Source organism: Pelodiscus sinensis, chromosome 1, assembly GCF_052426305.1.
Source record: "Pelodiscus sinensis isolate ZL-2025 chromosome 1, ASM5242630v1, whole genome shotgun sequence".
In the NCBI taxonomy this organism is placed as follows: Eukaryota; Metazoa; Chordata; order Testudines; family Trionychidae; genus Pelodiscus; species Pelodiscus sinensis.
In genome coordinates, this window is record NC_143052.1 from 246,209,504 (window position 1) to 246,225,047 (window position 15,544).

At 40.6% G+C, this 15,544-nt stretch overlaps 1 protein-coding gene across 1 annotated transcript in view; it reads right to left on the reverse strand.

Moving 5' to 3' along the window:
* The window catches only part of MYO16 (myosin XVI), a 518,064-nt gene that overhangs the window by 420,994 nt on the left and 81,526 nt on the right, over positions 1 to 15,544 (reverse strand). The gene's annotated exons all lie outside the window — the stretch shown is intronic.

Below are 15,544 nucleotides of genomic sequence, written 5' to 3' on the forward strand. Positions count from 1 at the left end.
TGAAAGGGACCTGAAGTGGTCCTAGTGTCTAGTCCCCTGCACTCATGGCAGGGCTAAGAAAGAAGGATTCCAAAGGAGTAGTAAGGCAAGTGCTCCATTTACACTTCCTCTTCTGGATAAAGTTTGTAGGGTAGCTGTAGCCTTAGAGAGAAGCCACATAATGGACTAAAGCTCAGTAGGGAGGGCACTTGCCTGGTACGTTGAAGATCAAGGGCATGCCCTTGCTCTGTCTGATTCAGAACAAGGACTTGAAACTGGGTCTGCCACATCCCAGACAAATCTTGAAATTCCATCCTAGACCTGCAAAACTTTTGTGATGCAGGACTGGCCTTACCATGAGGAGAACTGAGGTGGCTGCCTCAGGTGCCAGACTTGGAGGGGCGGGGGGAGAGGAGCACCACTAGAACCCAGAGTGTAGAAAATTGTGTCTGCTGCTGGTTCATATGTATTCTCTCTGCTCTAGATGCACATTACACTGGTTACATTTGCTGTTCAGGCATCTGAAAGGAATTTTAAGTTGTTCGTTCTCCTTTCTCGGGGTAGGTAGCAGAGCAGTACCATGAGAGGAGTAGAACAGGAAGAAGGCGGAACTGAGACCTTTCAAAGTTTTGGCCCAAGCGAAGGGTCTTGGGGGCATCATTTGAACTCCCCACCTCAGGTGCTGAAAGGTTGTGGGCTGGCCCTGTTGTGATGACATGATTCTGTGAAAAGGTTTAGTTTTGATGAACTGACATGTTTTGTCTACAAATATTTTGTTGAAAAATTTCCAAATTTCCTATCAAAAGTACTAAGGCTAAAGTCATGTTTTTTTCTCTCCAACTGGACTGTGTCACTTCCCATTTTGAAATTCCTGCACTGTGTTCCTTTGACCCCTGTCCCAATTTTATTTTCCACTTCTCATCCTCAAGATTCTTCACAATTCCACAAAGGTTTCTTTCTCTGTTTTCATTTATTCCAATTTTACCACCCCCACCTCCCCATTCCATTCTCTTTGCCATTCCTCAATTTTTGGAAGAAGGATCTTGCGCAAAAGGGTTTTTTTTGCACGAAAAAGCGCCTTCTACACAGCGCTTTTTTGTGCAAAACCCTCTTCTGCTAAAAGGATCGGAAAAGAATATACAAATGAGAGTGTGAGATATGCAAATGAGCAGTCTATTTGCATTTCCTCTTCCGGAAGAAGTTCATAGTGTAGCCATAGCCTAAAATATGTCAGAAAATCATGCGCTGATGAAGAATGAAAATAAGTTTCAAAGCCTCAAAACCGAATTATTTTTCCCCCATTTGCTTTATTGGAGAGAGGCAGGGTGAATTGTCTGGAGAGAGGAAGTTACAGTACTTGTGGTAGAAAATTATGAAGGCATAAACAAGGATTAAAATGTTAAAACAAAGAGAAAGAATTAGGATTTTGAAGAAATGAAAAAAGAACCAATGGAATTTTTGTGGGCAATTGAAATTTGGCAAATTTTAGATGATAATTCTAATGAATTTGCAAAACTGTTTGGTTGGTCGACAAAGGAAGTGATATACTGGTCATTTTGAATGTTTTTTTTTTTTCTTTTCTTTTATAGACTTTAGTTAAGAAGTGAAAAAGGGAATTCAGAATACCGGAGAGGAGGGGGACACAAGCTAGTAGGAGATCTACCATGTCAATGTCCACAACCTAATGGATCAAACTGCACTGACAAACTGCAGTTTCTGAATATTCAAGGTTATTGACACAGTGTTTCTAAACACAGGCCATGCATGATGCAGCTAAGTTCTAAAGAACATGCTGATTTCAACAGAACTACTCGCATACTAAAGCTGAGTATATGTATGTACAAGCACTTTGCTGGATTAGGACCATACACTGAACTGAAATCAAACTTGAGTTCAAGCGTTTTGAAGATTCAAATGTGCTGTTTGGGTTAGCTTTATGAAAATGTCTTATAATGATGAAAAACTACTACAAACGTAGAAAACAAAATTTATGTGAAGAACCAATTCACTGTGTTGAGCCTTCCCAAAAAAAGAGATTGCATAGTTGAGAATAGTGGTTAGAATATTAGCAAATTCCATCTCGTGCAGATTTACAAGCTTTGATAATGGGACTGCAGATTTTTTTAAGATCTTTTATTTTTATCTTTTAAATATGTTATGACTGGCCATCACTAGCACAGACATTAACAGCACATCAGCACAATCAGATGTGTCAGATTCACACAATTATTATCACTTCTCTTTCATGATAGTACTTGAATGGTCATAGCTTCCTCATCTTATAAAAAATATCTTTGACATATTTCATTCAACACTGTAGTAAACAAAACCATTGTCCAAAAATGATATTTTGTTATCTTTTCTTCTGCTAAAACACTGATACACTGTACAGTATAAATATTTTGTTATTCAGTTAGTGTTTTCTAGTGACCTTTAAGTTCTCCTAGAGCATTTTATACACTGTGTAAGACTACAAAAATTGATGGATATATGCAAATTTATTTGAAAATGCTTTGAATAATGAGAAAACACCATAGCTGCTGATTTAGAAACATGACAGAAGTTTACTGTTTGCACCATTTTCAATCAGCACTACAAACCTTGATATTTTCCTTCACATTACATTGCATTACTTATTTGTATAAAGCTGCACTACTTCACCTGGCAACAAAATGAAAATTGCATATGTGTTTTGACAAATTACACTAGACAATCAGTCCATGGTCACACTATCTACTATCTGATGACCATGCCAGGGATAATCTTTCCCAGGACTAAGCTAACAAATGAAGAACTGTTCTGTGGATGAGCCACACCATCTATAGATGTTTGCCAGGCATTATTTTATAGTCAGTCTTCAATAGTACAATCTACCTGATGAAGAAATGACCCACATATGATATTTTGTGCAATGTTTCTCAACTAGGTCTGACCAAACCCTAAAGGATTTTGGTTATGTGTAGATAAAACCAGCTCAATACGCTCTCTTGAAAAGCACTGGAAACAAACTAGCTGCTTGAATTCTACTAGGGCTATACGTCCAAGAAAAACTCTCTTCTTCTCCTCGGCCTCACTTCACCTGCTCCTCTTCCTACCTGTCTTATCAATAACACTGCTTTATTCAGTGAGGTGGTAATTTTTCTTCCTCTCCCAAGGCTGTGGCCTCAAAGGAAAACAGAAGGGAGGAAATGCTTTTGCTTTGGCTCCCAGTGTGGTTAATCTTAGGTACAGAAACAGACAGGATTTGGTAAGGCTCGGTATGATAGCTAAGAGTATGTCTACACTACCCCCCTAGTTCGAACTAGGGGGTTAATGTAGTCATACGGAGTTGCAAATGAAGCCCGGGATTTGAATTTCCCGGGCTTCATTTGCATGATCCCGGCCGGCGCCATTTTTAAATGCCGGCTAGTTCGGACTGCGTGCCGCGCGGCTACACGCGGCACGAACTAGCTAGTTCGGATTAGGCTTCCATTTGCAACTCTGTATGACTACATTAACCCCCCTAGTTCGAACTAGGGGGGTAATGTAGACATACCCTAGAAGAGTAAAATACATAGTGCCTTATGGGGTATTATCTCCTTTTGGTCCTTGGTCTAGCAATGATAGCAGCAGGAATGTTTCTCCTTTCTGCCTTTTGGGTAAGATAGTAGTTGCCTTCCCACATATCCCATAGAGATCCCTCATGGCTTTGCAGGTGCATTACACTAAACACCTCTTCAGGTTTTTTCAATCAGATATCCAAGATTAAATTGGTTTGAAACATGTATCCTGCTTCCTAGGGTCTGAGTTACCAAGTCTTTCTATGAAGTTTAACTCACTCGGTTAGTCACTGCAGTTTAAAGACAGTCTGGGTCCATATATGAGCCCCAAGTCTGCTCTCTTGCCCCTGTTTAGGAGGCTCTCTCAAATCCCCTTCCTAGAGTTGTGGTTGCACTTTAAATAGTCACACTCTCTTCAGATAAGTATCTCCAATTTTTCCCTTATGAATTTGGGTTGTAACCAAGGCCAGGTGCACAACTATAGCCAGGTTCTCTTTCAGCTAGACTTTTCCCCACCCTATATTACACGTTGGGTTCAGAGAGTTAATCAGGCAGTCTTCTCCTACTGCTGCTGTCTTCTCTGTTATGAGGGGGGACACCATATATGTGCTTGTCCCCTTCTTCTAGCTCATTCCCATTGAATCCTTTATGTACATCTGTCATTTGACAGATAAGTAGAGTAAGGAGCAGGTCAACTTCATCAATAATGATTATTAATACAGTAACTGAAGACACCAAATGGAAGCAGGAAATCCCATGGCGACTGGAATCTGAAAAGAGGACAGTAGCACCACCCACCACCCTAGTACAAACAGCATATTCCCAGTGCTATAGCTGGTCTGACTTCATGGATCCAGGATTCTTCTAGCCATGCCTTTTGCACAGCCCACAAATGTTGCTTCTTCCTGAAGAAATTAGTTATTAGTGCATGTATACAATTTCCTTGTGATAGTACTTGTGAGGACACCAACAAGAGGATTTGCATGGTTTTAGTACGGAAGAGTCCATGATGATGGAGACTAAAGGAAATGAGTTCAGGTTTACCTCAACAACATCGATTGGAAACAAAACACCAGGCATCAACTCAACTGAGCACTGGGGAAACAGCACAAAAACTTCCATGGAGATGGAATATGAAATAGAGTGTGAGGTGACAGAAGAAAGGGCACAGACATGCATTCTGATATGGAACATTATCATCATTGACCTATGAACTTTGTAACTTAATTTTCATGACCCACAGAAGTGCCTGCTGGATTGTAACAATTCATTATTTGCTCTGTGTTTTATTTGAAAGTCTTGAAATCCAGGAGAAAAGTTATGAATTGGATTAGGAAATAGACAGAAAGTCAGTGATGGTGATGGAAGACAGGGTTAATATTGCCATGCTCTAAGCTAGTGAATACAATTACCAGAGTAGCCTGAAATATAGGGGGCAGAAATCTGGGAGGGATGTGGAGGAGGAGGGTGGGAACTATAGTAGTTGTTAAGATGGGAAGTGATTAAAATAAGAACAATTATTTCAAAACCCAGCAAGGGTTTTGGTAAGTGAAGAAAGATTTAATATGATCATCAGTCCCTTTAGAGACCTGGGGAGAAAACTGAAGATGGGATTGATACAGGTAGTTTCAGAAAGACTTCTTGTGCTAAGCACAAACAAAGAAAGGAAAAGATTGATAATGGAAATGCTAATGGTGCAGAGAGCAGGTTTTGGGATTGACAGAACATTGGAACATTTTGTGATGACATCCTGTTTGAATCTGACAGACTTCATGTTAGCAGAAGAGGTTTTCAACGCCTGAATTCAAAAATAGCAAAGCCTGTTAGACAGGCTTTAAACTACGAAAAGTGGATAAAAAGAATTTTGCATTAAATAAAATAATGCAGTGAGTACTTCCAACATACAAAGTGGGGTAATAGAGGGTGATGTGCTGAAATAAAGAAGAAAATTCACATTCTTAAGGCCTGTACGGAAAGACAAAAGGCATGAGAACCATCCACTCCCTGCCCCCCAGGAGAAATCAGAAATGTTACTAAATGGCGGGCAACTGACATTTGGTAGGCATTGTTGAAACCTTGTGGGATAATTAAAGGATGGAATGTCAATACAGAACCATTGTCTGTACAGGACAGAAGCAAAGGAGAAGAGGGAAGGGTAGCATTATATGTCAAACTATTTACAGTGGAAATAAAATGTGAGGAAAAAAATCTTTGTTCTGAGTTGGTTACCTGAAGAAATCAACTTTGGGAATGAAGAGAATGGCCCTGACTCTGGCTTCCACCACAGCCTCTGTACTTTGATAAAAGAACAATCAGCCAAAAAAAAAAAAAAAACAATTCCTTGGAAATCCTCCTGATACAGAGGTCTTCCTCAGGTTGCATCAAGCCAACAGAGTGGCTGTAAACTATTCTGCCTCTTCCCTTCATGGATCCTGGCAATAATGCACCCTTCCATCGCATGCTGGAAGCATGGCTATGGAAGGGAAGGGGGTGGGGAAGGAAAAGTAGGCTCTAACTCAGATATGGTAATCTAGGCTAGTAAGTGGGCCACATAAGTGGCCGTCTTTCATTTTAGTGGGCTGCGAGACTGTTGTAACCAAGACGGTTTCCCGGGATAGGGTAGTTTTGCTAACTGTGTTTGTGTACCTAGAATTTGTGCAGTGTGTCAATTGAACCATAGCAGCACTGTGGATGCAGAGGGAATGCCTGGCTCACACTCAATATTGTATGCAATCCACACACACCTCACTTTCATGTGCCCTTATTTACATGTATGTCACTTTAGTAATACTGATGGGGGAAAAAAACAAAATGGACAGAAACCAATGGAATCTGGCAACCCTGTGCATGGGGAACAATAATAAACAAAACATTTTGTGGGCCACATGTAGAACCCTGATGAGGCTCTTTGTTCTAAAAACAATTTCTCTTGTCATTATCAATATATTTCTGTTACATGCAGGGACAATATCGGATCTTATAATGCTAATTTGACACAATTTCATGAAGCAATTAAAGGGAGCCTTCATTTTTCCACTTCCCGACTTTGGGTCTAATCCTGTAAGACACTGAATGGCCTTGACTGAAGTCAGTGAGAACTGTGAGTTCTGAACACCTTTCTGCATGGGTCCATCTATGATTTTAACTATGCACATTTAACACTGCATTAACACCAGTCTTGTATTTATTTCCATAGGTTAATTCTAAAGAGGAAAGAAATCACCTAACGCCAGCACTTGATGATCCTAATTATAAGCTTTGAAGCAAGCACTTCATTAAGGGTTTTTCTTTGGGAATGGGTGCTTTGCCCAGAGATGGTTTCATGCTAGACTGAGCAGCACATTTCAAACAGATACATTTCTTTTAAACAAAGAACTCATCAAAACTTAAGCTATAGAGAAATCAGGCAAAATTACGGAGAGATACTAAAATCAGGGAGTATGGGGTATTTTGAGCATGCTTATGATTTCTCCTCTTTCTGGTTCTGGATGGCAGTAGCTCCATAGTTAAAGCTTCGGCTAGAGTTCTTTGTAAAGTTGAATTTTCAAACCTCTTCAAAACACATGTGCATCATTACATTGACCTGAAAATTAATATATCTGGCCAAGGCATGTGATCAAATTTGTGTTACAAATGTGTGATAATTTGGTAAGGGATTTTTAATATTCAGGTTGTCCAAATTGTCTTGATTTTAAAATTCAAGTTTGAGGATGCTTTTGTGCACAAAAGGTGGGGGAAAAGAGAGACCTGAAGGGATATGAAAATGAACCATGGCAAGCTTTAAAAAGAACATTTTAAGGCTTATTTTTGGCTCTGTGGAGTGAATCACTCACAGGACTGCAAGCCACCCCTTGTTCAGAGCCACAATAGGCAAACTCCTCAACTGAAATGTTCACTCCTGGCTCTCTTCTTCTCCCCTCCACCTCAAAAACCTGAGCCCTGCAGCTCTCAGACCTACTTCCTGGTATGTTTGAGGAATAGGCAAAAGGGTACTGTTGACAGCTACAAACCTCTGACATGAAGTTCCCAGCCCTTGCACCTTCACCTGCCCTGCCTATGAAGCACAGGAGTTCATTATCTGGAAAAGCAGCAATTTGAGGGGGACAGAGAGCTGTACACCCATGAGAAAGGGTCACGGAGGGTGTAGATAGACCTGAGATTTGCAGGTATCTGAAGGAAGTTATGAGGGTCCGTATTTCCCATGACACACAGATAGGGTGACCATATTTCCCTATTCCAAAGACACCAAGAGGAGGTGGGCTGCCAGCACTCAGGGCTCCAAGCAGGGGGATAGCTGGTGGTTGGGGCTTTAGCCCTGCAGCAAGGTCAGGGACGGCACTCAGGACTTCAGCCTTGCAGCCTGGGCAGGAGGGGAGGAGGCGGGGGGAAGCTGCTGGTGCTCGGGGCTCCAGCACCACAGTTCAGGGAAGGGGGAGCCACCAGAGCTTGGGATTCCAGCAGCTGAAGCTCCAAGTGCCAGCAGCTCCCCGCCCACCCTGCTTTACTGCAGGGATAAAGTTCAGCCCTACAGCACACAGGGTAGGGAGGGAAAGGGAGCTGCCAGTGTTTGGGGTTTCAGCCCTACAGTGGGGAAGGGGAGCTACCGGTGCTTGGGCTTCAGCCGCTGAAGCCTTGAGTGCTGGCAGCTCCTCTTCCCTCCCCTTCCTTCCCCCTGCTGCAGAGAAAATATGGGACAATGTGACCATATAAAAAAAATTGGAATGCCAGGAAGAGATCTTAAATAAGGGTCTGTCCTGGTTAAAGATGGTCACTCTGCACACACAACTCAACTTTCAGCAGGAGTTACAGACCTGAAAGCTGCTTTCAGCTACCACCTTCCCTTTCTCTTCGCTTGGATTCCCTCACCTCCCAAACCTATCAGAGGAGCAAATGATCCAAGAAGAAACACTACTGTCAATATCAGGCATTCAAAAATCATGAGTCATGTCCTAAATGCTTTGCTTAAAAATGATACGATTAAAAATATAAGAAATGAAGAATTACTTTTATTTGCCCTTGGTTTGATAGTCTGTAGAGTGTGCTCTGGTTATATTTTAAAGCTTTTCTCCATAAAAATGAAATCTAGAAACTTACTTTTTACCCTTTAAAACATGAAAGCTGAAATTCTCACTTTGACTTTACTCAGGAGCTGAAGTTTCAAGAGAAACATTTAAAAAAATTAATTGAGCTGGCAATGCTGATGACGAGGTGCAGGGCTATAAGGTATACACTTTCCAGGCCTGCTTTGTCTGGTATCACCTGACCTGGAGAAAGGGACCTGGATGTTGAGCTCCCAAGAGCTCTGCTGTCCTTCTTCACTGCTCCTCAAGCAGACATGGTGGTACAGGGGGGAAGAGGTGACAGCTGCAGGACTCTTAGAGCTGCAGCTGTCAGCCCTACTCCAACTGCTGCTGCCCACCTGGCAAACTCTCTGTGGTTCACAGGGTGGGGCAGCTGCAGGCAGAGCAGGGCTGGAGTGGGAATACTGCTCCTCTGCCAAGCTCTCAAATGTACCAAGGGCATGAAGAGGTCAGACAGAGGGGCAGAAAAGAGAGATGCGAAGCTCCCAGTCCCACTCCTCTAGATTCACAGATTCCAAAGCCAAAAGTGACTATTGTGGTCAAGTCTACTCTCCTGTGTAACACAGGCCAAAGAATTCCCCAGAAAAATTCCTAGAGAAATGAAGTAGGAACACATCCAGTCTAGATTTAAAAATTGTTATTGATGGAGAATCCCTAACAAACTTTGATAATTTTTTCTAGTAGTTAAATTTCTCTCACTGTAAAACATATATGCCCATTTTTCAGTCTGAATTTGTCTAACTTCAACTTCTAGTCATGCTATAGATCTAGATCATGTTATATATTTCTCTGTTAAACTGAAGAGCCCATTATTAAACATTTTATCCCCATGTTGGTATGTATAGATTTTAATCCGATTATCCCTTATCCTTCTTTGTTAAACTAAATAAATTATAGGGTATGCTTTATAATGCTTTAAACATTCTTGTTGCTCTTCTCTGAACCCTCTTCAATTTCTCAAAATGCTTCTCGAACTGTGGGCACCAGAACATGATACTATATTCCAGCAGAACTTTCACCAGTGACTAACACAGAGGTAAAATAACCTCTCTAAGGCTACTTGAGATACCCCTGTTTATGCATTCCAGGATCAGAATAGTTCTTTTGGCCACAATGTCACTTTCTGAGATAATATTCAGCTGATTAAACACCCTAACCCCAAATCTTTTTCAAAGTCATTGCTTTGCAGGATAGAGATTCCCATCCCATTAGTATGGTCTACATTCCATGTTCCTAGATATGTAAATTTACATTTAGCCATATTAAAATACATATTGTTTGCTTGCATCTAGTTTAACAGAAAACAAGATTACTGTATATCAATGATCTGTCCTCTTAATTATTTGCCACTCCCACAATGTGTGTGCATTGTCTGCCACTTTTATTAGTGATGATTTTATGTTTTCTTCCAGGTCATTAATATAAATGTTAAATAGCATATGGGCAAGAACCAATCCCTGATGATTCTTTGGTTTACAGTTACCTTTTGATACCTATCAGTTAGCCAGTTTTCAATCTAATTAACATGTGTCATTGCATGCATGCATCAAACTGGTCAGAACCCATCAGCTATAGAAGAGATAAGACTAGATGATCTTAATGAATGATGCCCTCTATTATTACAGTCTATAAACTATCAGCATACCAGTATCAGTTAAACATACCCACAAGCATGGAAGAACAGGGTGTATGAATCATTGACAGGAACTGGGTGGGCTGACAGAGCTGTGTCAGCATGTTGTAAGAGGCTGCATGGAGGGAGCAGAACAGAGCAGTAGGGGTGAAGGTTAGAACTCTTGGGGGCAGGATGCTTAGAGTTTCAGGGGGATCTTGAGCTAGTGGTCTACACATAAAATCATCTTTTCTCCCCTGTTATAAACATTGCCAGCGGTTCCTAGTCAAGAGGTACAGTTAATGTTACTATGAGTTTCATTAATTTTATCATAAACATGCACTTGACTATTTATGCTGTATTATTCTCTATGTACAGTAGGGCAACAGCTAACTGGCTGCTCAGCCTCCCATTCCAAAATGGCCCCTGAAATCCTGCAGAACCACCAAGCATGTTGAGGCAGAAAGGCCTTTGTGGACTCCAAGGGCCCATGAGTTACATGACCACTTTTCTGGTGCTTTGGGGTCTGTTAATTTCACTCTCGTTCATTCCCTTCCAGACTCCTCAACAAGGAAACCAGAGCTTGTGATCAGTAGCTGTGTAATGTAATCAGAAGCCTTGATTAACCCTTCTAGGCAATTTTTTTTTAATTTCTGCTTTGCATGGTCCTCAGCAAAAAGGGGTTCCTATTCTCTACTGCTGTTGTGATTACTTTGTTAACTGAACACAACCCTTTATCTAATAATGGACATATCTATGGTTGAGTTGTGGCATCTCCTAAGACATTAATATATAAATCAATGAGTCAATCAATCAGTCTCCCAAAGGAGATTTTTAAACAGTCTGGGAACAAAATCTCTTTTGTAACTTTCTATTGAAGGTCTGTTGTGTTTAGATTGGATTTGCTGGCATATCCTCTCAGACTATGATTTGAATAGGCAACATCATGGTCTGTCTACTACTCTTGGATGACCTGATTGTACTTATCCCCTAGCAGGAAGGCCCACAATGAGGTGCAGTGTTCTCATCTATATATATGATGTAATCAAGAAGAAAACCAGCATGCATAAGACCAAGACTATCTTCAGATCACCATGTGAATGAATAAAGTAATAATAGTTAATCAAGAAAGTTTATGTTGAGATTCTGAAAGGCAGCTCATAAAGAATTAGATTACATTGTTGTTGTAGTCATGTTGATATTAGAATATTAGACTCATCTATCTTGTCTCTCTAAAGATGAGCTTACATAGCTACACTACAATTTATGGTAAGGTAGCTGTTGTTCTGGCTAAGATTTGTCACAGGTCACAGGTAATAAATGAAAAGTTCATGGAAACCTGTAACTTGTGTGACTTTCAGTAAAAATACCCAAGACAAAATGGGGAACTGTAGGATCCCCACACTACCTGCAGTATCTGGGCAAATGCAGGACCCTGGCTGAAAGGTCTTAGAGCTCTAGGATCTCCCTCCATCCATGGCTCAAAGGTGTGGGAGGGCCCTCTGCTGCTCACAGCAGGCAGGAGCTGCGGGTTCCCCTGCTGCTGGTCAGCAACTGTTGGGACTCTCTGTCACCTACAGCCACTCAGAGCTGCGGAGTCTCCCTGCTGTCTGTGGCAGCCAGGAGTTGCATCAACCAGTGGTGGCTGGGAGCTGTGGGGACTCTGCTCCTGGCTGTCATGGGCAGTGGGATACCCTTCAGTTCCTAGCAGTTCAAGTTAGAGGTCTCTCGAAGTCACAGATTCCATGACTTCCATCTCAAAATTGTGCTCTTAGCTATTGTTAACAAACTATTCAAAAAAGGCTTTGATTTTTCAGCTGATCTATGTTACTTACTTTAACTGTGGATGTCAGGATGAAGAACAGAAACTTACAAAGAGATTTCCACACAAAGTGTCTGTACCATCCTAACTGCATAACTAAAGATTACTTGAAGATTTGAGCAGGAGTGGTATGTAGATAAATGCCCTACCTAGCAAATGAAGACACATTAAGGAGTACACTGGAGACCAAATGTCACTGTACCAATGAGCTAGTGTAGACAGGACATACCTGCTTAGTATGCTTTTGTGTGGACAAGGCCAAAAAATACATACACATACCCATATGTATGGGGAGGAGGAAGATGCTCATAGAGATCAATGTGTCCCATACATGACCCTTCCCCGGCCACCTCCCATCATTAATCTTGATTGTATGGTGTACCCATAAGAAAGCTTCACAAGCTCCAAAGAGTGGAAGAATGTGTTGTGCTGTTACCCTGTCATAAGAATTTGAATTCTACTCTTGTTTCACTGACCACAAACTAAAGGGAGAAATTAGATGGCCCTAAAAAAGCAAAAACTGAATTATTTCATGTTTTTACCAAGAGAAAGCTATTGTGAATTGTGCTTGTAGCCCTTGTTTTTGTAGCCATAAAGTATGACTGAAAAATCAGTGTCCAGTGAGACTGTGAATCATGAATTTATTGACAACTATGGAATAAGAATATGAGCACACACATTAATTTTGATGAAGTTAACTATACGTTTGAAAAAAATATAGGCTCTCAAGCAGCTTTAAATATTGTTCCAAATTGTTGGGTAGCTAACATATTAATGGCAGCTTTCATTTCCAAGAAATATGAAGATTGTTTAACCAAGTCAAGGGCTCTGAAACAACATGAATACTTAAGATACAGTCAAGGAAAGAAGAACAAAAAAATCTAAATATAAAATGGATAGTCAAAATAAAATATAGGACTTGAGATTTTTGCTGTATGTCTCCCTTTCCGGTTTTGGAAATAAAAAATAGATTTGTTCCCCAGGTCAATTAATGATTCAGAATACATGTACTACCACAATGAATAATGTACACATCTCTGAAATTGGTATACTTTGCAAAAGTATTGCTACAGTTGTAAATATGCTACATGTAGAAGATATACTAGTTAATTTTTTCTGTAACTGGCAGAATTAAAAAACTAGGGTAGTTTTATACACAAATATAGAGTATGCTGACTGATCATATATATTCCTATTCTTTTAGAATCATAGAATCATAGAATAATAGGACTGGAAGGGATCTCAAGAGATCATCGAGTCTAGTCCCCTGCCCTCATGGCAGGACCAAATACTGTCTAAACCATCCCTGATAGACATTTATCTAACCTACTCTTAAATATCTCCAGAGATGGAGATTCCACAACCTCCCTGGGCAATTTATTCCAGTGTTTGACTACCCTGACAGTTAGGAACTTTTTCCTAATGTCCAACCTAAACCTCCCTTGCTGCAGTTTAAGCCCATTGCTTCTTGTTCTATCCCAAGAGGCCAAGATGAACAAGTTTTCTCCCTCCTCCTTATGACATCCTTTTAGATATCTGAAAACTGCTATCATGTCCCCCCTCAATCTTCTCTTTTCTAAACTAAACAAACCTAATTCTTCAGCCTTCGCTCATACATCATGTTCTCTAGACCTTTAATCATTCTCGTTGTTCTTCTCTGGCCCCTCTCCAATTTCTCCACATCTTTCTTGAAATGCGGTGATCAGAACTGAACACAATAGTCCAATTGAGGCCTAACCAGCACAGAGTAGAGCGGAAGAATGACTTCTCATGTCTTGCTTACAACAAACCTGTTAATGCATCCCAGAATCATGTTAGCTTTCTTAGCAACAGCATCACACTGCTGACTCTTATTCAACTTGTGGTCCACTATAACCCCTATATCTCTTTCTGCCGTACTCCTTCCCAGACAGTCGCTTCCCATTCTGTATGTATTAAACTGATTGTTCCTTCCTAAGTGGAGCACTTTGCATTTGTCTTTATTAAACTTCATCCTATTTACCTCAGACCATTTCTCCAATTTGTCCAGGTTATTTTGAATTATGACCCTATCCTCCAGATTAGTCGCAACCCCTCCCAGCTTGGTATCATCTGCAAACTTAATAAGCGTACTTTCTATGCCAATATCTAAATCGTTGATGAAGATATTGAACAGAGCTGGTCCCAAAACAGACCCCTGCGGAACCCCACTTGTTATGCCTTTCAAGCAGGATTGTGAACCATTAATAACTACTTTCTGAGTATGGTTTTCCAGCCAGTTATGCACCCACCTTATAGTAGCCCCATCTAAGTTGTATTTACCTAGTTTATAGATAAGAATATCATGCGAGACCGTGTCAAACACCTTACTAAAGTCTAGGTATACTACATCCACCGCTTCTCCCTTATCCACAAGACTCGTTATCCTATTAAAGAAAGCTATCAGATTCGTTTGACATGATTTGTTTTTTACAAATCCATGCTGCTTGTTCCCTATCAACTTGCCACTTTCCAAGTGTTTACAGATGATTTCCTTAATTACTTGCTCCATTATCTTCTCTGGCACAGAAGTTAAACTAACTGGTCTGTAGTTTCCTGGGTTGTTCTTATTTCCCTTTTTATAAATGGGCACTATATTTGCCCTTTTCCAGTCCTCTGGAATCTCTCCTGTCTCCCATGATTTTCCAAAGATGATAGCTAGAGGCTCAGATACCTCCTCTATCAGCTCCTTAAGTATTCTAGGATGCATTTCAGCAGGCCCTGGAGACTTGCAGGCATCTAAATTTCTAGGTGATTTTTAACTTGTTCTTTTTTTATTTTAGGGAAGAATAAGCCACAGAAAGTACATGGGGGATATTCTTGCCCTACTGATATCAACAACAGTTTTCATTCCTGCTCCATAGCTCTTTCCTCAGTTGCTCCCAGCACCCTTATGAGCCCATGGAATCCCAACCTACAAAATGGAGGCAGAGGAGGTTTGCAATTTAAAAAAAATAAGGAGCCATTGTTCCATCATTCACCATCCCTTGCCTAGTTTCAGCTGGATGTGGTTCCTTTTTATTTGAAGATTGAAAGAAACACATAAACTCTAGCAGTCCGAAAGATTTTGGTATTAGATTAAGGATTAAATTAATTTTCTTCCATTTGCTCTTATTTGGGGATTGATTCTTCTTTCACTTACTCCTGAATATTTACACTAGTGTAACTTGATTACAGTCAAGTGTGTTACACCAACGGGTGTATGTGAACAGAATATCAAGCAGCACATATCTGTGGGGTATAACACTAAGGAATAGTGCTTGATTTGGAAAGTCCAAAAGTATTGCTACTATCTGTAAAGAAGAAACACTCCACAAAGCAACATAAAGGAGCAGATGTCAGCAAGAACCCCGCCAGACTGAAGAATAATCAGAGTTCCAGCAGGAGCTAGTAGTACCTTACATCTCCAAAATATGTTTTCCCAGAGGTCTAAGAGTGAAGGAAAAACATACAAGCCTGATTTGCTCTTTAGTGAATTGCATTAGGACTGCAC